This window comes from Astyanax mexicanus, chromosome 14 (assembly GCF_023375975.1).
Source record: "Astyanax mexicanus isolate ESR-SI-001 chromosome 14, AstMex3_surface, whole genome shotgun sequence".
Classification (NCBI taxonomy): Eukaryota; Metazoa; Chordata; class Actinopteri; order Characiformes; family Acestrorhamphidae; genus Astyanax; species Astyanax mexicanus.
Window position 1 is genome coordinate 29,882,030 of NC_064421.1, and position 25,507 is coordinate 29,907,536.

General features: G+C 40.3%; 1 long non-coding RNA gene across 1 annotated transcript; it reads left to right on the top strand.

Annotated features, from left to right (window-relative positions):
- Positions 1 to 1,098: 1,098 nt before the first annotated feature.
- Positions 1,099 to 25,506, top strand: LOC111188737 (uncharacterized). The gene is made up of 3 exons (XR_002648585.2): positions 1,099 to 1,128; positions 21,316 to 21,514; positions 24,360 to 25,506. It is a non-coding gene; the product is annotated as an uncharacterized LOC111188737 (long non-coding RNA).
- Position 25,507: the final 1 nt, after the last annotated feature.

Sequence of the window (25,507 nt, forward strand, 5' to 3'; positions counted from 1 at the left end):
ATTCGGCACAAGCGCGGTGGCACCTCGCGGTCCGCGGTGTTCGTTGTAAGCGCTCGCGCTAGCCGCAAAATACGACAGAAAACACTGAGGGAGCTGCAGAATTATGTGTGGGACTAGAATATGAGCACGAGGAGATAAAATAGAACCTTTACCTGTGAGTAACTCACATCAGAACACGCAAATCTCTCTCACTCTCTCTCGCTGTGTCTCTTTCTCTCTGTCTCTCTCTCTCTCTCGCACGTGAACGCCTCCGCGTTTGACCTGCAGCACTGTGTTTAGCTGTTCTTAAAAATCATTTTAATTAAATAATAGTTCTATGCTTCTATGTTACAGTGTTATTTAACATAATTCTGATCATATTTCGCTCATTCATTTAGCAGACAAGCACCCTGATCTCTACAAAGAGCTGTGAAGTTGACAGGTTAGTGGAGTTAGTCAAGATACACTCTGTCTGTAGCTTTACTAAGATTTACTAGCGACTGCTAGTAAATCACATTAACACGGAGAGGAGTGTGCAGGAGTTTTGTTTTGGACCCGTGGTTTTCTCTATTTCTCCATTATCCCATTGGCTGTGAAACATGAACTTAAGATGTTCACGTTTTCGCGTTTCCATCGCAAATCTGTGGTCAGGCACGTAGCCTGCTTGATCGTTACACTGAACATGGGCTTATTAAAAACGGTAAACGGTTGATTAATAAAACGGAGCAGTGAGTGTTAAAATGAACATAACATTGTAATGTTCTTCTGTCTCTTTATTTTCCTTATTCAGAACTTAACTTCTGCCCGCCCGTCAGGTTCACATAGTCAGGCTACCATTACCTCTGGTTTTAGTTTTAGTTTTTAGGAAGTGTTTAGATAATTATGTTATAGTTAAGGTTATAATAACGAAACTTGTTTTTTGTTCAAATGTTTCATTATAGAATAAAAACGTTTGCACCGATTGTTCAGTTTTCCATCCAGTTCAGTCAAAAATAAACATTTTATGTTCAGATATTTTTATTGTTTTTTTACTTCCAAGTATCGTTTTGGTATCGAGAATCGTGATACTACAGTTGGTATCAGTATCGAAGTCAAAATTTTGGTATCGTGACAACCCTATTGGAGGGATTAGACTGAGCAGTAGAAGTGGTAATCACACCCCAGACCTTTATAGTGTCGTTGATCTTCTGGTTTGAAGGTAGCGCTACTGTGGTGGAGAGTAATAATGTCTTTAAGAATATTAAAAACCTGCTGTGTTTTCACTCTAACTTTTCTGAAGCACTGAGAAATTCAGACCAACTGTATCGACTAGCTACTAACCAACACACACACACACATACATACACAGCTAGGGCTGGATGTCAAAATTCAAAAAGGCACAGACCAAAATGTCTCTCCACTACCAATACATGAAATCTGTGCTTATTTTCAATACTTTGCTTGAAAGGCACATAACAACAAATGGAAAGAGTGCACACAGTGGGGTAAAATGTTAAAGTGCTCTGAATTCTGTCTCTACTTAAATTTATCCACACGTCAATGTGCTGAAGTCTCTCTGTCTCTCTCACTTTCTCTATCCTGAGATATTGTAATACAGTAAAAAAGATTCTAGTCTGCCAAACCAAAGCCACACTACATTATTATTACTGTCCTCTCACAATAATACAGGGAAATACCTGCATTTGAAAATAAATCATGATTTTATGAAAATTGAATTGATTGACACCACTAATATAAATATAATTTAAATTCGGCAATCTAAGGCTGATATTGCTTTAAAAAAACTCTTAAAAACTCAAATGCTTCCAGTAATGCTGCTGTTTTTCATCATAATAAAGCCCCACAAACACAAACATGCTCTTTGTTTGTTTATTATTATATTAAGATCTTCTCATGGTGACAGTAAGAAGTTATATAAAGATACACTGTGTTTACCCTTTTGGACATGAACAGTCCATGTAAATAAAGCAATGGGTATTGAAATAGTTTTTAAAAAAAATATACAAAGAATAAACAATAAAGAAAATAAAACAAGAGGTTAGTAAAAAAAAATAAAAACGTAAGTTGTGTATTTCTTTATTTATATTTCTATATAGTAATAAGTTTCTAGTAGTTGATGCAACTCTCTTTATACAGCTCTGCACTTTTTCCACAGCCCAATGTTAAGTTTTATAGGACTTTATACTCCTCTGACCCAGGTCTGTCATTAGGCATGATGCCAGCAGGTTCATGTTTATCTGTTTAATCCTGCACAGAGCTGTGCAGCGATGAAACTGTGTTTACTTCACTTCAGTGCATAAGAAATAGAATAATAATAATCACCTGGTCAGTAGGAACACGCTAGAACACATTACCTGATAAATAGCTTGGTTGACTCAGCAGCTCGTTTGTGTAAACCAGTCAGACAGCTCAGCTCAGATAGCGGGCGAAGGAGGAAGGAAAATTCACCACACGTTTGCTTACAGCTTGTCATGTGTTTGTGACATCACACCTCAGTCTGTTGAATGAGATGCTTCATCAGCATTAACAACCCACAGAATTTTCATAGCAAATATTTATATTGAACATAAAAAGACTGAAAACCACATGATTAACAAATATCCCTGTTTCACAGTTCCTCACCTCGTACAGCTGATGGAGAGGGGCTCATCTTAACTTCTTTTATTAGCTTTATTAAGTAATATCAACATGCATTGACATTATTGTTGCTATTCTGATTTTTTATAAAATAATAGTCTTGATAAGTTACTGTTTGTGAAATAGCCAAAGCATTTGTAAATAGCATTCATTTTTTTGTTTCTACTGAATGTTTGAAACTGTTACATTTATAATGATTAACCCGTATTAATATTTTTGTTAAGTAAAAATTAGAAATTCTTCTCAGTGGTTCCTCTGGCTCTAAAGGAGGTTCTCAATTTAGAATGTAGAATGTAGTTGTTAGCTTTATTGAGAGGACAAGGGCACTAAATATGTTTAATTGTTAGTAGGTAAATCTCCATTTGATTTGTGATTCCTATCATACTGCTCTTTCTGGTGCTCTTTGGAAGTTCTCATGACTAGTTTTTCTTCTTTTAGTTATTCTCTCAGTGACTTGGATCTTTTTGAGTCTTGTTTCTTCTATTCTTGCTCATTTATTTAGGGAAGTTCTTCTATAAGCTATTTGGTTGTCCCTTTATAAATACATTTGATTCTTCTCTTTGGTTCTACCTCGTGCACTTTTTCTTTTTTGAGTATTTTTCCTTTTGCTTTCATGTTTCTGTTTTCAAGTTCTCATTTTTAGTCTTATTTCCCTCGTTAGTGCTTTTTCATGCTCTTAGGAAGGTTTACTTATTCAATTAAGAATAGTCATGAATTCATTATTAATCGTGTCATTCATAATTGATGAAGCCATTTTCATGTGTTGGCATAAGATCTTCAGCTGAAGACTGATTTAAACACGTGTGTCATATGCTAGTTTGTCCACATGGTGGCAGTGGTGCATTAGTCATGCAGGTTCAGAATTGAACCCCCTTGGTGCATTTCTTATTCCTGGATCAATCATCTCATCATTGTAAAGGTCCGGTAGAGGTTCTGACACTATTAGAACAGATTGGACCTTAGCCATTAAATTTAAAATAAATTATATTATTATAAAATTTTATAATCCAGTTTTAGTTCATTATTTTGACTGACTGAATTTGTAATACAAAGATTTCTTGCATTTTTTTGTATTATTTCATTTATTTTTATTTTTTTATTTCATTACATGCATTAATGTTACAAATACAATATTTATGTTTAAAAGGTCATTTTAATTTGGCATGGAAACTTATGTTACATTATGAAACAGGAGCTATGGTTACAGGAAGAACAGATGGAGGGCATAAAGGAAATAATCATCTCTCTAGTCTTAAAAATAATCATTAGTTGCAGCCATATTGTTAAGCTTTAAGCAGAATGTTTTAGTTACTGTGGCTTTAAGACATTTATATGTAAACGTGCAACCTCTATTTCCTTGTTGTTTAGTAAGTAATCTGTTGTGAAACACTTACATACCTAAAACTTGGTTCTAGCTTCTATGCCCATTTAGTGAACATACAGGTATGTGCTGTAGATAAATTTATAACACAAATTTCAGCTAATTGTCTACCTAAATAATTGTTCTAAGAATATATTTAGTTGTATTAATGTGTAAATAATAAGTATGCAATTTACTTTGCACTTTTCCTGATTGGCTGGCTTATGGCAGTGGCATTTATTTAGAAACATGGAACAATTGTGGTTAGGGATGTCCCCAGTCTGATCATGTGATCATCAAATCTGGGTACTCCACAAGTTCACTATAGACTCTGCTATACTTATGCAGTAGTAAATGCTTAACTAATAAATAGATCTCTCTCTCTTTCTCTTTCTCTCTCTTTTGCTTTGTCTCTCTCTCTTTCTTTCTCTCTCTTTCTTTCTCTCTGTCTCTGTCTCTTTCTGTCTCTCTCACTCTCTCTTTGTCTCCCAGTTCAGTTTCACTGTACTTTATTGGCATGAATGTAATAAACACTTTTGCCAAAGCATACAACAGAAAACACTTAAAAAATAATATTACATGCATGAATACAATTACAACCCACAGAACTTATATATAAAGGATTAACAATAATTATAATTATTTTTTTTTTATTATTATTATTATTTTGTTTATTTTGTGTTGTCCATACTGGTTTTCCCCTTTAGGTTGTGACAGTTTGTAACATATTGTGCTGCGTGAGTGATCAGCTCCTTCTTTTCTCCCAGTATGTACTGGAGCTTTTCAGAGTTAGTTCAGAGCTGGAGCTCAGGGCACACTCTGCTCGCTCTCTAATGGAACCGGGTTCTTTCAGACTCATATCTAGAACACTCAGTTGGGAGGTGCAGCTCTGTCTCTACCACTGCGAGCTCACAGGGAGAGCAAAGCCTGTCTCTCTCTCTCAGTCTCAGGCAGGGTCTGCAGGTCACTGGGCCGGCGCTGACCCTCCTGTCGCAGGTATTTGCTCCTGTATTGTGATTTTGGAGAAGGGCTTGAGCTGTGTTTGTGCAATGGAGAGGGGCGGAGTGGTGTCTATATTGATTTTCCAAAGCCTGTGTGCAAGCAGGGAAATGAAGGGCTGCAGATAAGTGTGTGTGTGTGTGTGTGTCTCTGAGGGGAAATGCAGACGGCGCCCTCAAGGTCTATTCAGAAGAAAATCATTTCCGTGTGGAAATGGCCAGGTATCCCTCTAACCCTGCAGAATAATCCATGCAGCAGTAAACGTACCTGCAGGTGTCATCACAGCAGAAAGAATACAACAGCTCATTATATTCAGCGTACCCAGAATTACACACCAATATAGTATTTTTGTGTTGGGCGCTGCTATTTGCCTGGAACATCTGTGTTTTGGGTTGGCTGAGTGATCCTGTAGCAGATATAACAGGTCGGTCCTGCTGTTAACATTCATGCCTTCACTGCCATCAGTAAACCAGACTATATACTCTATACCCTTTACTAACTATACTGGTTATAGTTTACACTCCAGGCACACTACGCCAGCTTTGTCACAACAGGTAGACTATATTAATTTTACTCACTGAGTAATAGCCCAATTGTTTGGGTATTGTACCGATACGATATTTTGAATTCGAGACTGATACCCAAACTTTTTTTTTTACAAAAAGCAATAATTATTCTCACACAACGAATTAACTTAACAGCTGACATGATTAATCTCGTTCTCATACTGTCACCATTGGAAGCTCCATCTTTTTTTTGGATCATGTTTGAATGAAAACAATGAGCATTTTTTTTGTGGCGCTTTATTAAGAACTATAGAAGAACAGCATTACTTGTTGCATCAACTGCAAATTTTTTCTTAAGCATAATGCTGAATGCAAATCACACACCTCCCAAAGACATTTAGTTTTGATGACAATAAAAATAAACAATATTTTGCATGAAAAAAAAAAATGTGTTTCTGAAAGTTTTATTTTACTAGACTTCGGTTCTTAAAGGATAATAATTAGTTGCTCAATATATTAACAGAAACTATATATTTAAGCCGTTTTTTATTTACCTCAGTGCAAATATCAAACAGTGAACATATTTCTTATGAATTTATAAATGGGTATTTAAATGTAAATAAAAGAATCAGAATTACGATGGCTAAATCAAATCGTGGTTCATTTTTTTGTGAATGCTGGTATTTCCCTGTATTATTGCGAGGGGACAGTAATAATAATATATTGTGGTTTAGGTCTGACAGACTAGACTTGAAGGAAATTGAAGTGTAGATGAATCCTTAGAAGTAGAGCCAGACTTCGACATGTTTACCTTGTTGTTCACTTTTCACATTTGGCACATTTATATGCGTTCAATGTGTTTAAGTATTAAAAATAAACACATTTCAGCCAGTGCCTTTTTGGTATCGAATTTTAATGACAATAGGGCTCAATATACAGTATATAAAATATACACTACCAATTATACCACGACAGGTAGGCTACATTTAAACCACCATTTATATCCCACCAATTACACTGGACCATTTTTCTGCTGTAGGTAAACTGTATTTGTTTGACCATCTGACTACATGAGTTGTACCCCACGAGTTTATACTATGCCATTTCCATCAGCTTTCCTTTACCAGTTATACTTCACACTCATCTGGCCCACCCATTGCCTCATTAATTAATTTTCCTGCGCTTGTTTTATCCTACAGCTTTTACTTCAGCAGTTCTGCACCACTAGTTTCTTGCGTCTGCGAGGTTTTGGGTTAATCTAATCGCTGCAGCTCCAGCATCTGTGCCCCATCGTCTCTGTTCAGTCCTAATCTGAACCCCAGCTCTGATTATTGTGAGGATTCAGATTAAAGTGGGGTTTAGCTTTTGTTTTGGTGTCTCGGGAGTCCGGAGCAGCTCCCATTAGGATCAGCCCAGCCCAACGTTCAGCATAGAGGAGCCATTAGGAGGATTCTCAGAGTGGCCATGGCACTTTTGATAATCGGCAGCATTAATATGGGCGTATTATTAGCGAGGAAAGTGACTCAGACTCGTACTGGGTGATGTTCAGGTTTAGCTGTAGGTAGGAGTGTCCGAATCTGAGTCAAATGGTATATTTTGAGTATCTGCTCATACCGAGTCCTGAACCGATACTTTGGCAGTGCAGTAAAAAAAAAAACACATCCAAATTGTCATAAACACTAGTCTAGCTGCGGATAACACATTTTTTTGGAAATTGGAAACGTGTGTGTGTGTGTGTGTGTGTGTGTGTGTGTGTGTGTGTGTGTGTGAGAGAGAGAGAGAGAGAGAGAGAGAGAGAGAGAGAGAGAGAGAGAGTGAGAGAGAGAGAGAGAGTTTGTGTTCCCGAGAACCTTCATCAGCATGACCATTCTCACTGCACGAATGCAGAAAGTATTGGTAACACATAACTTACATTTATTAACTTTTCCACCCTTTGAAGATTGTGATTAGCCGATTTCAGATCACATGATCAAATCGGGGACATCACTAGCTGTAGGTTATTTTACAACAGGCTCATACGCACATGTAGGATCTTAGATTATTGATAAAACTGTAAGACCTCATTCTCTAAAGGGTTAAAGGTAGTGTGTTGTAGGCTCTATTTTTCTCTTTGTGTGTGTGAGTGTGTGCATGCGTGTGTGTTAGCGACATGCTCGCTGTTTAACCTCATGCTAACCACATTGCGTGATGAAGTATTAAAGTGGATCACTCCTGCTGTGCGTACAGTTGTTCTCAACACACACACAGTCGGGTGGGGGCCTGGGTCCACCTACACACACACATACACTCACACACATACACAGTGCGTGTGTGTAAAATATACGTTTGCATAATATGGGCATTTTAGCTTTAAAAAGTCAGCCGAACAGTCGAATCCCACCGATTTGTTACTATTTTCACAGCTTAAAAACAAACAAATAATCGGTCAATTAATGAGAAATAAACAGATTAGTCTATCATGAATATCATAATTAGCTGACAATAAAGTTATTTCACCTAACCTGCTACTGTCATTCACCCTTGTGTGGTGTTCAGGTCTGTGGGACCCGTTTTCATTTTTCATCAAATGATACTAAAAAAATATTTTTTCTAACTCAAACTCATTGGTATTGGCTCATTTTTTGTGAAAAACATATATCAAAACACATTTTCAATAAACACACACTGTACACCCCCCCTAAACATTTATATTACATACAGTATGTTTGGCCAAGGGCAAATAAACATTGCTTCATTTGTAAATTTGAAACTAAACAAGTTTTCTACTCATATCTTGAGTTTAATTCATTTTCTTTTACATTTTATTAAAAAACTAATAAAAAAAGAGTAGCACTTTTTGAAAGAAATGTAACATAAGAAAGGTAAAGGGCAAATATTAACCATGTAAGCTGTTTATATTGCTTGCAATTTAGGTGAAGCAAGCATGTGTAAAGCATTTTAATGTAGAATTGCTTAATTTTGCTGAATTAAATACAAGTGACAAAGTAAACTAGTAACAAAAATATGAACACCACACAAGGGTTAATAAACTTTAAAGATTTCAAGCTTTTATTATATCAAAGCTTATTTTCAATCTAGGATGTTATAGCCAACATTTATTTCATGATGTATTTCTTAATTTTGGTCAAAAGTCTCATACTATTGCAAACATAAAGAGCCTACAGCACTCTAGATTTAACCCTTCAGAGAATGATGTCTTTCAGTTTTTCCAATAATCTAAGATTCAAGCAATCTAACCTACAGCTAAACCTAGATGTAGCACTCGTTATGTGCAACGCAGCAGCCACATTAGCTAGTTCACAAAATATCAGAAATTTTATACAACAGTATTACAATAGAAAAAATATATAGGCAGTAAATCCGGGGTTGGACCAGTATCAGAAGACTCTTTAGATTCGCTCGGAGGGCTTTGATTAAAATACAACAGACCGGGATATTTATACAGAGTTCAAGATGCAGGTTATTTATTAAAAGAACAAAAATAAATAAAATGTACCTTTAGTGACTATGAAGAGAATATGGGTGTGGATGAAATTAAATGGGGAAAGGAAAAAATAATAAAAAGGGGATGTGGCTTAATTCAATGGGGCTTAATACTGTAAATTCACCGAATGAGTTAATAAACAAAACAAAAATCCAAAACCTCAAAAATAAAGAAATACAGTGCATCTATGCAGTATCAAGTAAATCAGAACACAATCTGCTCAACAACCCTTACAGAACTCATTTACTAATCACAATCTTCTTTGTGAAACAGCATTTAAATGTTCAAAAAAACCCAACAGTCCCTTTTTTTTATGTTTGTTTCAGTCCGTGTCTCTTCTTTTTTTTTTTTATGATTTGAGTTTGCTATTGTCAGAAAAAAGTGTGTCTCTTCACTACCCGGGTAGACTACGTTTTTTTAGAGAGTGTGTGTGTGTGTGACTCTGCTCCTCTTATCTGTTTCCCTCCTCGAGGCGCCGTTGGGGCTCGGGTGGCGGGAAAACGCTCGCATAGGATTCTGGGGATCGTAGTTTCAGGGTTGGCTCGCCATCTTGGATTTGACAAGTTCACTCGTTTCTCCCGTCTATTAAAACAACCGGAGTCTCCCTCAATCAAACAGCGCAAAAGTTTATCCAACTCGGTTGATAACTAAAAAATCTCCAACGAGGGTACTTGTGTATCACTGTAGTACAGTTTAAACAGCGTCTTTACTCAATATTTCCTCACACACAAAATGGACATTTATCTCCAGCTCCGTGCAGCACACACACGCTGGGAGAGAGCAAGGTAGAGAGAGAAGGAGGGGGGTGGGAGAGAGGGAAAAGTGGGAGGGGTCTACACACAGGCTCCTCAGAATGGCTTTACCCAAAGAGTGCTTATTTTACCAGGGTTACATCCTCCCCGCCTAGAATCTACATGCGTCCCTGCATGTTACTTTAACTTTCATTACCAGCTATAAGCTGAGCAAGTTCAAGGTTTTCTGGGTTCAAAGCTTGAGTAAAAGCCTTATCAAGTCCACTGAATAAAGACTGCATCACTAAGACTAGTGGATTTCCCAGTGACTGATAAGTTAACCTCTCTGGGACTGACCTCTGTCTAGTAGACCTTCTTAACTCTGCTTCTACCACAGACTTTGGCTGAACAGTAATTGGTTCAGTTTCAGTAAGTGTAACTGATGGACACTCAGGCTGCACTATAGATGCATCATTGTCAATGTCAATGTCATGTTTTACATCTAAAGAATCAGGCTTGACTCTTTCTAAAGAACTTTCAGATACAACAGGTACAGGTGGTTCTTTACACACGTTGTCTTGACTGGTTTCTTGGACTGAATGTACTTGTGACTCTGTATCAGGAAGAGTCTTTTCAAGGATTTCACTTGTGCTTGGGACTTCTCTTGAGACATTGCAAGTTTCCAAAGTCTTTGGACAGAAAACTTCAACATCTGGGCTTAGACTTTGAACTTGTCTTTCTCCAGTTACTGGATAGATCCTTGTTTCAACTACAATGCCATCTTTGGGAAAGAATTCTTGAACAGAATAGTCTTCTTCATCAGTATCACCTTCAGGCGTTTCATCCTCCATTAAAGTTTCTGAAACATCAACATCTAAATGAGTAGCGGGTGGCTCAACCTCAACTACTTCAGCGCTTTTATTGGTATCTGGCATTTGAGCGAGGAATCCACAAGGCAGTAACAAGTCTCTGTGCAGAGTTCTTTCTGGTCCTCCAGACGTTTTTGGAGCGACAACATACACAGGGGAATCACCAATCTGTTTCACAACCTTGTAGACTTCTTGACTCCATCGGTCACTTAATTTGTGCTTTCCTCTTAGACCTACGTTTCGGACGAGAACGCTGTCTCCAGGTTCAAGGACAGATTCACGAACTCTTTTGTCATAGTGTGCTCGGTTCCTGGAAGCATTTTTCTCGCTATGCTCAACTGCAAGTTTGTAGCTTTCCCTTAGGCTTTCTCTCAAGTTCTTGACATACTCTGAATGAATTGTAGCAGTCTGTTCTCTGGGAAGTCCAAAAGCAAGATCAATTGGTAGGTTAGGGTCTCTACCAAACATGAGCTGATATGGGGAAAATCCAGTCGTGTCGTTTTTTGTACAATTATAAGCATGAACTAACGGTTGCACAAAATCACGCCACCTCCCTTTATCCACTTCCTGGAGGGTTCCTAGCATACTAAGGAGAGTCCTGTTCATCCTTTCAACTGGATTTCCTCTCGGATGGTAGGGAGTGGTACGAGTCTTTTTAATTCCAAGTAGTTGACACAGCTCTTTTATCAAAGCAGACTCAAAATCGCGACCTTGATCACTATGTAGCCGTTCAGGGAATCCATAGTGAATGAAAAAACTGTTCCATAGAGTCTTGGCCACGGTCTTCGCTTTTTGGTCCGAAGTGGGAACAGCGACTGCATACTTCGTGAAATGGTCAGAGATAACAAGAATGTCTTTCGTCCCTCTACGATCTGGCTCTAATGAGAGGTAATCAATACAGACTAACTCCATAGGTCTGCTAGTTCTAATGTTGACAAGCGGAGCGCTTCTTTCCGCAGCAGCTTTTCGACGAATACAGCGTTCACAGGTTCTGACTTTCTTTTCCACCTCAACTTGCATGTGTGGCCAGTAGAACCTGGTACGGACAAGATCAAGTGTTCTGTCAATTCCCATGTGTCCCATGGAATCATGGAGATTGTCAAGAGCTATTTGGCGATACGTTTTTGGAAGAACGAGCTGAAAAGACGGCTCACCTCTAACCATTCGCCTTCGATAGAGCACATTATTGTCTAGGACAAGCTGATCTCTCACTCTTAGCAACAACTGCACTTCTCTGTCTTCTCGCTGTTTGGCTCTGTAAGACACTCTTTTCCCAGAAGTTATGAGAGAAATAACACGATTGATGGTTGGATCATTCCGTTGCTCTGAAATCCAGTCTTGTTGAGACATTGAGGGTAATGTACTAGATCCAGGAATCAGTTCAGTGCATGTGTACTCTGTCGGAATGGCATCGACATTCATAGCAAGGCATTCAATGATGGCTGGGGTGTTATCCACACAGTTGGACTTGTACAGATGTATCTGACAGACAGCTTTAACAGCTTCTTGTGGGAAGACTGGTTGATCGTCTTCTATGAGGCGAGAAAGGAACTGCTTAACTCTGTCATCCTCAGCTTGTAAACTTGAGTCAGATTCTAGCTGAGCATGAGGGCGACGAGAAAGTCCATCAGCATCTTGATTTCTTTTTCCAGCTCTATATCTTATGCTGAAATTAAAGGTTGACAATGCAGCTAACCATCTGTGTCCGGCAGCATCCAATTTAGCCGATGTTAGAACATACGTCAAGGGGTTATTGTCGGTCATGATGGTGAACTCTGCTCCATAGAGATAATCAAAGAATTTGTCAGTGACTGCCCATTTTACAGCCAAAAATTCTAATTTGTGGGTAGGATACCTTTTCTCTGAATAGGACAACCCTCTGCTAGCATAGGCTATGACTCTAAGTTGCCCATCTTGTTGCTGATAAAGTGCTGCGCCTAACCCTTGAACGCTGGCGTCTGTATGTAAAACATAGGGTAGATGTGGATTTGCAAAACCTAGGATGGGAGCAGTTGTCAATTTCTCAATGAGCGTGTTAAATGCTTCGTCACACTTTTCATTCCACTTTTCTTGGAGTGGTCCTCCAGAATCTTGGTCGACAAGTTGGTGGGGTTTCCCCCTTGAGCGTCGGTTTTGGGGAATATAGCCAACAGTCAGATCATTTAATGGGCGTGCAATCTTTGAGTAGTCCTTGACAAAACGCCTGTAGTACCCTGTGAAGCCAAGAAAAGATTTGAGCTCACGGATATTTCTAGGTTTAGGCCAAGTTGTCAGGGCGGATATCTTCTCAGGGTCCGTCTCAACCCCATCTTCTGAGACAATATGACCGAGGTAACGAACAGACCTTCTGAAGAAGTGACATTTTTCTGGGGAAAGTTTAAGTCCGAAATCTTTCAGCTTTGTTAGTACACGCATCAGACGACTTTCGTGTTCTTCCAAGGTGTCAGAGAAAACGATTAAATCGTCCAGAAAGACCAACACTTCCTTCAAATTCATAGTTCCCATGCACTTTTCCATGACACGTTGGAAGGTACTTGGAGCGTTAGTCACCCCTTGAGGAAGCCGATTAAATTCCCAGAACCCCATAGGAGTAACAAAGGCCGTCTTATGTTTGTCTTCCTCCTCCACTTCCACTTGATAGTATCCTGACTTTAAATCCATGACTGAAAACCATCTGGAACCATGTAATGCTGAGAAAGTTTCCTCAATATTGGGCAATGCATAAGCATCTTTTATAGTCTGGCTGTTTAACTTCCTGTAGTCGACGCAAAGTCTGATAGCGCCGCTTTTCTTTTTGACGACAACCACAGGTGACGCAAAAGAGCTTTCTGATTCTCGGATTATGTTTGCATCTTGTAGTTCTTTTAAGTGAAGTCGCACAGCGTCATAATCTGATGGATGGATAGGCCTAGCTCTTTGCTTAAATGGTGTGGGGTCAGATAGCCGAATACGATGTGTGACTGCAGTAGTATGACCATAATCTAGGTCACCATTGGCAAACACTTCAGGAATGGAGTTTAGATTAGCAGTTATTCTGTCTTTCCACTCAGCACTCAATTGAGATTCTTCCAAGTCGAACGAAATCATGCTCTGACCACCAACAGGAGCTAATAAGCTACAGGAGGCTGAAGGATGCTCATGAGACTTGGTCTCTGAAACTCTTTGGGACTGGGGAAGAGAAACAGCTTTCGGTACAAACAGCTCAGCTATAACGCGCTTTGCAGGAATGGATATGGTATGGTCAGTTTCATTCTTGATCAGAACAGGAACTTTAAAAGAATTTGTGGAGGGACTGGTCATGATATAACTACAAGAAACAAGACCACCGGGCAAACTCGGCAGAACTGGTGGCTCAACCAGTAACGGAGATCCTGGTGTGTGTAGCACATTTCTCACATAGCCTGACAAGGCAACTTTCTGTCCTGCAGAGATGACAACATTGCTCTTGCTCTGTAATCTCACTTTACCGACTCTGCCGCCTTCTTGATTTGCTTGGTGTCTACGACATAGGTTCTTGAAAAGAGCAGAATAAGCATGGGTCCCTTTACACCCATTGGATGTGATGTCAGAACAAAGAGAGGAACTATAAAGCATGTCCAAGGTGTTTGTGCCTATAAGCACAGGAATAGAAATGTTGGACCTACAGTCTGGAATGACTAAAGCCAGTGTGCTTACTTCAGCTGGCTGTCCAGTAATGCTGCTGTCAAAATGAATGCTAACAGCAGTATAGCCAAGATAGGGAACAACATGGCCTCCAGCACCCTCAACTTCGAGGAGGTCATTTAAAGGAAGTATAGGATGTGATGATAAGTACTGCTCATGAAAAGACTTTGACAGTGTGGTTACCTGAGAACCGGAATCGAGAATAGACTGACACTTGTTGCCTTCAATAATGACAGTGGCCATGCATTTAGGGCCTACTAGTCCATCAATAAGATTGCTGCAAGGTTGACTCTCAAGACAGCTCTCACACATAACTCTCTGTTTTCTTACGGCTTGGCTGGGACAAGTATTAAAAAAACGGGTCTCAGTCTGTCCCTCTACTGGGACCCTGGCCTGTTTAACGACTGGCCATGTCTAAGCTTCCACTCATCTTGTTTTGCTCGTAGCTCTTTGTACTTTTGGTCAACCAGCGACTTATTCATGGCTTCAACACACTGCCGTGCAATATGACCATCTTGTCCACATCTGAAACAAAACCAGGCTTTTGGCTGAGATGGAGGCATAGCCTGATGGACAGGGGGAACAGCTCTGGGTCTGGGAGGTGCTTGGTAAGACAAAGAGTTAGCTTGAACACCAGAGGAACTTTCTTGGCTTGTGTGTTTTAGGGAATCTCTGTTTTCTTTCTTTGATTTTTGTTCTCTGAGCTGTAGCTTTACATCAGCAAGCTCTTTCCTTAGCTGTTCTGTCTCACACATGTATTTTTGTAGTGTTTCAGCATGAGGATCTAACCGTGGGGACATTTCCAGTGCAGAGTGAAAATTCAAGGACGGCTTTTGCTTTGAATTGCTGAAATGACGTTGCATTCTTTCGAGTTTTGAAGATCTCCTGTCTTCTTCAGTTCGGAGCAAGAGAAGAAACTGTGCAAAATCTGGAGGATTACTGATCTTTGCTTCCAACTGTAAGCTAAGTATGAGGGTGTGATCCCAGCAACCACGGATGAATTGTTTTAGTAAGTGGCGTTTTGCATTAGACTGTTCTACACCTCCTCTTTTGATTGCAGAACCAAGAAGAACTTGTAGTCTTTGGAGATAATCAGAGGGTTTTTCTCCAGAATTTTGGTGGGTATTCAAGAATTTTGCGAAAATTTCTTCTCCATCTTCAATGAAACCATAAGCAGATTCAAGCAGGGTGACATACTCTTCTGGATGAGCAGATGGACCAAGCTGCTTTACTACTGTTGCTGCTGGTGGGAGAAGACTCTCTAAAATCTTCCTCCTCTGAGCATCGACAGGAAGATGGTCTTGGAACATAAGCTCCACATGAAGGCACCATGTTTCAAAGTCTACCTCTCCAGGTGGCTTTGGTGTCTTCCCTGAGAAGGTTCGTAGCCATTTAGACCCATAGCTCTGTGCTGGCAGTGATTCATTTCTAATAACATGTTCTACTACTACCCTTTGTATGTCGGGAGGATTCAACATGTCAGTACTCAAGGGTTCAGGGGTAACCTGGCATGGTTTTTGTGCTTTTTGGGAAGACTTTAGGGGAGTAGGGCTAGCACTAACAAGTGCTTTGTGAGGCGATAAGGTTGTACTTGCACTAGTGTCAGAGGAACTGTCAGAATCACTATCCCTACACTCATTTTCTGCAACATGTCTAGCCTGAACTGCAGGTTGGAGCTCTGGTAAGTTGCTTATGCTATCAAGAAACCACTGGACATTTGCTGCGCTAGGAATCTCAACAGGGAAATCAGGTTCAAGTCCCAAAATGGGAGCTTCAGAACTAAACTCAACAATGACTATTGGTTCACCTGTGTGCTTTGTCTGGAGCTGGACAACTTTGGTTATAGTACCATATTTATCTAGTACAGCTACTATTTCATCCTGTGTTTCGCTACCTGAGAGACCAGAAACATATAGTGACCTGCTAACATTTACACCATGCAACTCAATATCCATAATGGACATATGACCCAATTATTTAAATAAAAGGGAAAAATTTGTAAATGTGTAAAATATTAAAGTAGTCTGGTTGCAAATAGTCTAAAACCCTCCTGGCTGGGCTCGCCACAATAAGCGATGTAGCACTCGTTATGTGCAACGCAGCAGCCACATTAGCTAGTTCACAAAATATCAGAAATTTTATACAACAGTATTACAATAGAAAAAATATATAGGCAGTAAATCCGGGGTTGGACCAGTATCAGAAGACTCTTTAGATTCGCTCGGAGGGCTTTGATTAAAATACAACAGACCGGGATATTTATACAGAGTTCAAGATGCAGGTTATTTATTAAAAGAACAAAAATAAATAAAATGTACCTTTAGTGACTATGAAGAGAATATGGGTGTGGATGAAATTAAATGGGGAAAGGAAAAAATAATAAAAAGGGGATGTGGCTTAATTCAATGGGGCTTAATACTGTAAATTCACCGAATGAGTTAATAAACAAAACAAAAATCCAAAACCTCAAAATAAAGAAATACAGTGCATCTATGCAGTATCAAGTAAATCAGAACACAATCTGCTCAACAACCCTTACAGAACTCATTTACTAATCACAATCTTCTTTGTGAAACAGCATTTAAATGTTCAAAAAAACCCAACAGTCCCTTTTTTTTATGTTTGTTTCAGTCCGTGTCTCTTCTTTTTTTTTTTTATGATTTGAGTTTGCTATTGTCAGAAAAAAGTGTGTCTCTTCACTACCCGGGTAGACTACGTTTTTTTAGAGAGTGTGTGTGTGTGTGACTCTGCTCCTCTTATCTGTTTCCCTCCTCGAGGCGCCGTTGGGGCTCGGGTGGCGGGAAAACGCTCGCATAGGATTCTGGGGATCGTAGTTTCAGGGTTGGCTCGCCATCTTGGATTTGACAAGTTCACTCGTTTCTCCCGTCTATTAAAACAACCGGAGTCTCCCTCAATCAAACAGCGCAAAAGTTTATCCAACTCGGTTGATAACTAAAAAATCTCCAACGAGGGTACTTGTGTATCACTGTAGTACAGTTTAAACAGCGTCTTTACTCAATATTTCCTCACACACAAAATGGACATTTATCTCCAGCTCCGTGCAGCACACACACGCTGGGAGAGAGCAAGGTAGAGAGAGAAGGAGGGGGGTGGGAGAGAGGGAAAAGTGGGAGGGGTCTACACACAGGCTCCTCAGAATGGCTTTACCCAAAGAGTGCTTATTTTACCAGGGTTACATAGACATCTCCCAACAAGTCTGAGTTGCCGTAAATTTAAGGAAAAAAAAAATAATAATATATATATATATGTATATATATATATATATATATATATATATATATATACATATATATATATATATATATATATATATATATGTATATATATATATATACACTGCTCAAAAAAATAAAGGGAACACTCAAATAACACAATATAACTCCAAGTAAATCAAACTTCTGTGAAATTAAACTGTCCACTTAGGAAGCAACACTGATTGACAATCAATTTCACCTGCTGTTGTGCAAATGGAATAGACAACAGGTGGAAATTATTGGCAATTAGCAAGACACACTCAATAAAGGAGTGGTTCTGCAGGTGGGGACCACAGACCACTTCTCAGAACCTATGCTGTCTGGCTGATGTTTTGGTCAGTTTTGAATGTTGGTGGTGCTTTCACACTCGTGGTAGCATGAGACGGACTCTACAACCCACACAAGTGGCTCAGGTAGTGCAGCTCATCCAGGATGGCACATCAATGCGAGCTGTGGCAAGAAGGTTTGCTGTGTCTGTCAGCGTAGTGTCCAGAGGCTGGAGGCGCTACCAGGAGACAGGCCAGTACACCAGGAGACGTGGAGGAGGCCGTAGGAGGGCAACAACCCAGCAGCAGGACTGCTACCTCCGCCTTTGTGCAAGAAGGAACAGAAGGAACACTGCCAGAGCCCTGCAAAATGACCTCCAGCAGGCCACAAATGTGCATGTGTCTGCACAAACGGTTAGAAACCGACTCCATGAGGATGGTATGAGGGCCCGACGTCCACAGATGGGGGTTGTGCTCACAGCCCAACACCGTGCAGGACGCTTGGCATTTGCCAGAGAACACCAGGATTGGCAAATTCGCCACTGGCGCCTTGTGCTCTTCACAGATGAAAGCAGGTTCACACTGAGCACATGACAGACGTGACAGAGTCTGGAGACGCCGTGGAGAGCGGTCTGCTGCCTGTAACATCCTTCAGCATGACCGGTTTGGCAGTGGGTCAGTAATGGTGTGGGGTGGCATTTCTTTGGAGGGCCGCACAGCCCTCCATGTGCTCACCAGAGGTAGCCTGACTGCCATTAGGTACCGAGATGAGATCCTCAGACCCCTTGTAAGACCATATGCTGGTGTGGTTGGCCCTGGGTTCCTCCTAATGCAGGACAATGCTAGACCTCATGTGGCTGGAGTGTGTCAGCAGTTCCTGCAAGATGAAGGCATTGAAGCTATGGACTGGCCCGCCCGTTCCCCAGACCTGAATCCGATTGAACACATCTGGGACATCATGTCTCGCTCCATCCACCAACGTCACGTTGCACCACAGACTGTCCAGGAGTTGGCGGATGCTTTAGTCCAGGTCTGGGAGGAGATCCCTCAGGAGACCATCCGCCACCTCATCAGGAGCATGCCCAGGCGTTGTAGGGAGGTCATACAGGCACGTGTAGGCCACACACAATACTGAGCCTCATTTTGACTTGTTTTAAGGACATTACATTAAAGTTGGATCAGCCTGTAGTGTGTTTTTTCACTTTAATTTTGTGTGTGGCTCCAAATCCAGGCCTCCATTGGTTAATAAATTTGATTTCCATTGATGATTTTTGTGTGATTTTGTTGTCAGCACATTCAACTTTGTACAGAACAAAGTATTCAATGAGAATATTTCATTCATTCAGATCTAGGATGTGTTATTTGAGTGTTCCCTTTATTTTTTTGAGCAGTGTATATACACAGTACAGGCCAAAAGTTTGTACACACCTTCTCTTTTTCAATGCGTTTTCTTTTTTTTTTCATGACTATTTACATTGTCATTCTCACTGAAGGCATCAAAACTATGAATGATCACATGGAGTTATGTACTTAATTTAATATTCTAGTTTCTTCAAAATATCCACCCTTTGCTCTGATTACTGCTTTGCACACTCTTGGAATTCTCTCAATGAGATTCAAGAGGTAGTCACCTGAAACGGTTTTCCAACAGTCTTGAAGGAGTTCCCAGAGGTGTTTAGCACTTGTTGCCCCTTTGTCTTCCCACTGCGGTCCAGCTCACCCCAAACCATCTGCATTGTGTTCAGGTCCGTAACTGTAGAGGCCAGGTCATTAAATACAAGTACATAAAACTCCACATGTGTTCATTCATAGTTCTGATGACTTCAGTGAGAATCTACAATGTAAATAGTCATTAAATTAAGAAATTCTTAAATTTATATTTGTGTGTGTTTATATATATGTGCATTTAAATGCCGTTTTATCCACTTGCAATGTTATTCCTATTACAGATATGGGCCAATGTAGTGCTAGGTTAGGAGTCTAGGTTAGCAGCATCCGTTCACCCAGGTGGGGAATTGAACACCAGTCTCCCGCATGATGTGCTAGCTTACTGGCAATAGTAGTAGTGGTTTTATCCACTGTGCCACAAAAAGCACCTTTAATCTTGGTTCTCTCAGTGATCCCAGATTAATGTGACTGAAACATAGACTGCACGGTCTGAAATGCTAAGTACTAGCGCTACCCTTTAGCATTGTCTGTTTTACTGAACCAACAAACAGATACTTAACTAACCTCTAAAGTCTTCATCTGCTCAGAACCATAGCCTTAAAATAAACCTTTGTTTAATAGTCAGTGATCTGAGGCTGGCTTTATTTCCACAGCAGCTTCCCGATCACACTTCTGACTGAATAGAAACGCCTCAGTGGCCTTCGTTTGCTAATGCTAAAAAACAACCTTCCACTTGTATAGCACACACACACAAACGCACATACACACGTACACACACACACCAAGCCGCACAAGGACGGGGCTTTTCATTAAGGACTGTAATAAGGCTTTAATTGCTGTCCGCCTCTGGTGTGTTAGCGGTGTTGTGATGTTGTGGCTCTGTGCCATTAATGTGTGTGAGATGGTAAAGAGGTGCCAAAAACATTAGCGGCTAAAAAGGTAGCAGCCATCTAGAGAAGACTGTCCTAATCAGCAATAATGAGCTATTAGAACAAGATGGAGCTCAAAGCACACTCTCTCTAGCTCTCCAGCGCTCTCTCTCCATCTCTCTATCTCTCTTTTCTCTCTATATTACTCTCGCTCTCCCACTATTTTACTCTCTCTCCCTCTTTATCTGTATCTTACACCCTCGCTGTCTCTCTCTTTTCTCTATCTTTCTTGCTCGCTTGTTCTTTCAGACATATTTCTTCACTGCTAATGGATCTACTAACTATATAGAAATACATTTATTTAGGGGTCTGTGTGTTTGTGTGTGTGAGTGGGTGAACATTTGGTAATTGTACACCATTTAAAAACATAAAAAAAACAGGTAGCTAAAGACTTTGGATTCTATTACAACTAGCTTTGCGATCCTTTACTGTTTTTCTTTAATCTATGGTGAATTTAACCAAAATATGCCTCACTTATTTCTTTTTTTACATTGTTATACACGTTATCATTGTTAGTATTATCCCAGGGTAACACTAACCAAAATACTCTGTGAAGCATTTAGATGCTCTTATCAGGGGTGCTGTTAACTTGTGATTTCTAAGGCTGATATCTCTAATGAACTTCTCTTTGTGAAAGCCATTCCAGGTGACTCTACTTCATTAAGCTGGTAAAAAAGCCAAGCTGTGCAAAGTGTGCAAAGCTATTATCTAAGCAAAAAGTCTTCATAGTTTGGATGACTTTAGTATTGTGTGACTACATATATGACTATATGACTAGAGTGTAGAACATTTTTAAATACAGAAAAAAAACACTGAATTTAAAGTGTCCATTTTTTTTGTCTGCTACTGTATATGTACTAAAGCATATGTATTAGTAAGTATGTCAATTATTATCTTCATTTTTGAAGAGTCTAAAGAATGTCATGTAATGTTATTCTGTATGTTGCAGGTTTACCACCATGGTCCAGCACAGGCAAGCAAGCCAATGAATTATCTAGGGCCCAGAGCTGACATGGGGGATGCATCCCATTACAGTAGCCAGCCAGCCAGGTTCGTCATTCCTGCAGCTGGCAAAATATGGAACTTGATCAGGATACCAGAAAAAAGCAGAGAAAGGAAGAGGAAGAAAAGAAAAAAACAAGACAGCGGTAAGTGATGATTTACACTGGATAAATTAAGGCTATGTGTACAAAAGGTGTAATTTAGCAGCAGGTAGGCTAGCAATACAATGTTTGTGTTAGATGCCTGCCTGGCAGTCAATACTATTAACAAACTAGCCCTGAAAAGAGGATCCAAAGTGACCAATGCTTTTGTGCTGCCCGAGATGTAACTGTACAGGGAAATCAGAGTAAGTGGAGCTGTCTACCTCTCTCCCTCTACCTCTCTCCCTGTAATCTGTAGTCTTTCCTCTAATAGCTGTTAAATGTTCTTGCTCTGCGGGGTGTTGGCCTTTGAGATTGCGCTGCCAGCTGTGCCCAGAAAAATGCCAGACTGAAAAACAGTAATAGGTGGGAGAAAAACTATTATTTTTCATAGATACAGTTCAATATAGTAAAACAAAACCACGAACATCAAGAGCTTAAACTTTTTGTCCAAGCCCTCCATCTGGTGGTTGCTGAGGTATTGTGGTTGTTACAAACTTGGGTTATCAGAAGCTCGCCCTAACCTGCCCGGCACCTTTCTAAACCACATAACCAATTTTTTACTGTATTACAATATAAGTTACTGAGTTTAACTGATAGCTTTAATGGAGGACCTGCTCTGTGAATCTCTTGATCCTAGTCTACAAGCTAGCTTTGGATATTTGAAGTAACATCGAAGCACTGTTGTAAGTCGCTCTGGATAAGGGCATCTGCTAAATACCTTAAATGTAAATGTAAATGACATAAATGCTAGTGTAGCTGCACATATTACACACATTTTTGTAAGAGAAAACTTGTGTATGTGTATGAGAGAGAGAGCACCTGAGCACCTTCATCAATGCAACAGCAGAAGCATTCTCAATGCGTGAGTGCAGCAGAGACGCAACTTTATATTTTTGATAAATTGGGGAGCCGGATCTTTTATACTTGTTTCCAATCTATTGAAAATGATGTGATCAGACCAGAGACATCCAATACTTTTGGGATGAGGTGATGTAGTGATGATCACCCAACACCTTGAGTTCTTTTCCTCGTTTGAACACTTTTTCCACTGAATGCAGTCAAATCCTTACAGCAATGCTCCAAAATCTAGTGTTAAGCTTTCCCTGCACAGTCCCTTTCACAGTAACTGGAAAAACTCCTGTTTACTGGAGAGACGCTGTGTGGGAGAACTTTGTCCCGTCTGTCTAGAGCGCTGATGAGACACGTTTTTTAAAGCCTGCCTTTGAACACACGTACAGATGACTAAAAATAACTCGTTAAACAAACGAGGCGGGAACAACGCTGCTGAGTACTGTAGGTGCAGAGTGACGTGAAGCTGAATGCAGACCGGCTGACTGTGCTGCGTTTAGATTAAAGCACAGATCTGATCAGTTCAGATCAGTTTACTGAAGATTACACACGCACACAAATCTGATCATATACACGTATACATAGATCTGATCACACACACACTTATAAATAGATATATTTCTCAAAATCTATTTTATGGGCTTCATGGGCTGTTCCTTCAGGTAAAAGGTCTGGACCTGATTCCAGGTGTGGCATTTTCATGGAAGCTGTTGCTGTGAACCGACAACATGCAGTCAAAGAATTCTCAATGAAATAAAACAGATCATCATTAGGCTAAAAAAAAGAAGAAATCCATTAGAAATTAAAATGTTAGGAGTGGCTATACCAACTGTTTGGTACATTCTGGGGAAAAGCGCGCAGTGGTGAGCTCGGGAACTCCAAAAGACCTGGACCTCTAAAAAGACAACAGTGGTGGATCATCACAAAATCCATTCCTTGGGGATGAAAAACCCATTACTACATCTACCCAAGTGAAGATCACTCTCCAGGAAGTGTATCAGGTGCATCAGTTTCTCAGTCTACCATAAAGTGAGGACTTCATGAGAGAAAAAAATGAGGGTTCACTATGAGCTGCAGATCATTAATAGACAGACCAAATTAGACTTTAACAAAAACATCTAAAGAAGCCAGTCCAGTTCTGGAAGAGTGTTTGGACGAGTGAAACTAAGATCAACCTGAACCAGAATGATGGGAAGACGAAAGTCTGGAGAAGGCTTAAAATTATTGGTGCAGGAAAAAATCGATTCGAGCTTGAAATGTGTTTCTAACATTGAACGATTCAGAATCGATTCTCATTTTTAAAAAATATATTTTTTTGCGGGTGCAGCTACTGTCGAGCGGAGCTTTTTAACTGTCGCGAGGAGCTTTTTAACTGTTGCACGGAGCTTTTTAACTGTACCACGGAGCTCAGCTACTGTCGCGCGGAGCTTTTTAACTGTACTGCGGAGCTTTTTAACTACCGCGGAGCTCAGCTACTGTGGCGCGGAGCTTTTTAACTGTGAAAGAGCTCCGCAGGACAGTAGATAAACTCCACAAGACAGTTAAAAAGCTCCGCGCGACAGTAGCTGAGCTCCGCAGGACAGTAGGGTGAGTGTCGCGAGACAACAGCAACAGGACAGGGAAAGTTTTTGCTCTTACTGCCTCTCCCTATTAGGTTACAGAGAGGCGTGTAGTGTCGTGTTATGGTGTTTGTTGTTGCGCCGCTAAAGTATGGAGGATGAAGAAAAAGAAATTCAACCATTTTGAAAGAATCAGAAAAAATTTGAATAGTGACCCCAAGAGTCAATTCTGAATCGAATTGTGGGATTCCCAAAGATTCACAGCCCTACTTAGAATGTCTTGACCCAAAACACATCCCCCACATCCTCTTTAAAATGTGGTGGATGGGCGGGCATGGCTTTTGGTGGCACTGGATCATTATTAGTGTTTATTGAAATGTGATAGAAGACTAAAGCAGAAGGATGAATTCTGAAGTTACAGAGATTTACTTTCTGCTCAGATTCAACTGAATGCAACGAGACTGATTGAAAGGAGCTTCTCAGTACAGATGGACAATAAGGAGCATTTCACTGCTCACTCAAGACAAAACTAAAGCCTGAAGAAAGACAGCATCATAAAGGAGGAAACTGTGTTCGGTGTCGTCTGCGGTTCCAGACTTCATTCAGTCACTGTCTGCGAAAGATTCTCAACAAAGATTTTAAAATGAACATTTTATTTTAAGTGAAGTTCACTTGTTTCATTACTTTAGAGCTGCTGAAGTAAGGAGGCTTGGTAAAAAAATGGTTACAATTTCTAAACAGGTCATGGGATATTTTTATTCCATCCCTTGAAATAAACTTGAAGGCCTTTCTACACTTCTATTGCTAAAGATCATCATTGTCACTGTGTAAATATTTATAGACCTAAATATATCTAGAAAATACACAGTTATGAATGTTTTATACGATTCTAGAGATGTATGAATATTTGTGAATATTGGATTACACTCGGACGCCTTGGTTTGTGTTCATGTTTTATGAAGTGTGTGCTTCTGTCCCGGGACCCCTCATTGCCCGTCCTTTGTCGGGACGTGGAGTTGAGGCCATACAGCTGGTCACTGTCAAACCCAAGCTTTGGGTTTCCCAAGCTTCAACTTCAACAGGCTTCAGCCCCCACCACTCTCTCTCTCTCTCTCTCTCTCTGTCCAAGCCCTCTCCTTACCTTTTCTTCAAACAGTCCCTCCCTTCGTCCACTTAGCTCTTCTTCTTTAAACAATCTCTCCCTCCCCTCCCTTTCTAATGCTCTCTCACTCTTTCGCGCCCTCATGCTCTTGCTTGCTCTCTCTCTCTCTACCTCCCCTTTTTCTCTCTATTTCTCTCACTCTTTCGTACTCTCTTTCTTGCTATCGCTCTCTTTCTCTCACTCTCTCTCTCCCGCTCTCTCTTCAACAGGCTGCTCGCTTCCACACACTCTGTGAATGAAGTTAGTGCAGTGGAGGACAGCCCCTCCCCACACCTCCTCCACCCCACACCACCACCTCCTCCTCGTTCTTCCCACTACTCCCTAGCAGACACACTCGCTGGATTGTTTGTTAATAGTCCAATTAGATAATTGCCATCTTTCTCCCCTTGTGCTCTCTCTTTCCCATACAGCAGTGAAAGGCTTTAC